Below are 980 nucleotides of genomic sequence, written 5' to 3'. Positions count from 1 at the left end.
GCTGGACGCTCACTAGATCTGGAGAGTTCACAGTTAAATCGATGTATCTCGATGTTATCAATTCTAGCGCCATTCCTACTTCTGAATATGTTTGAAAAGTAAAAGTTCCTTTGAAAATTAAGGTGTTTATGTGGTCTTTACATAAACAGGTCATATTGACAAAGGATAACATGGTAAAGCGCAATTGGACAGGATCTACTAGGTGTAGTTTTTGTGATCGAGATGAATCTATCAAACACCTATTTCTCGATTGCCCGTTGGCCAAAGTTTTGTGGTAAACGGTGCACATTGCCTTTAACATTACTCCTCCGAATTCTGTGAACACGTTATTTGGGACGTGGCTTACTGGGATAGAGTCCGAAACAGCTAGACACATTCGCGTAGAAGTATGTGCTTTATTGTGGGCAATTTAGAACTGCAGATACGATTTGGTTTTTAATAGAACAACAAATATTCATTTTTTGCAGGTTATATTCCAAGCCACTGCGCTGATCTGTATGTGGTCGTTACTCACTCCGACGGAGGCCAGGGAGCGTTTGGTTATTGTATCTATCTGGTGGGAGATGGTAGCACGGGATATCTTCAACCGGTTTGGATGGCGGTCATGTAATAGGATAGGCAATTAGTTTTCCTGTCTTTGTGATGCCAGCCGGTTATGGCCTTTTGGCTTATGTGTTTTGGGCATTGTGGCTCTTTGTGAGCTTGCCTTTTTTTTTGATTTCAGACTTTAAGACATTGTTGAACTTATTTGCTTATTTATAAAGATGGCCGTATGCATCGTTCTAATGCAGAGGCCGGGGTGTCCCTCCTTTTTAAAAAAAAATAGTGACCAATACCGCATGAGCGTCTGCGTCGCTCGGGGCATGAACCGTGACCCAAATGCTGATGGTGCAGATTGGATAGTTCCAATTTTTCCCTAGCGTTTTGTGGGTAGCATTGTCGTTGCATTTTTTGTGCTTCCTTTTCTGTTTTTCTAGTCT

Source organism: Triticum dicoccoides, chromosome 4B (assembly GCF_002162155.2).
Source record: "Triticum dicoccoides isolate Atlit2015 ecotype Zavitan chromosome 4B, WEW_v2.0, whole genome shotgun sequence".
Classification (NCBI taxonomy): Eukaryota; Viridiplantae; Streptophyta; class Magnoliopsida; order Poales; family Poaceae; genus Triticum; species Triticum dicoccoides.
The sequence above is the reverse complement of the archived record's forward strand: the minus strand, read 5'-3'. Positions refer to the sequence as shown.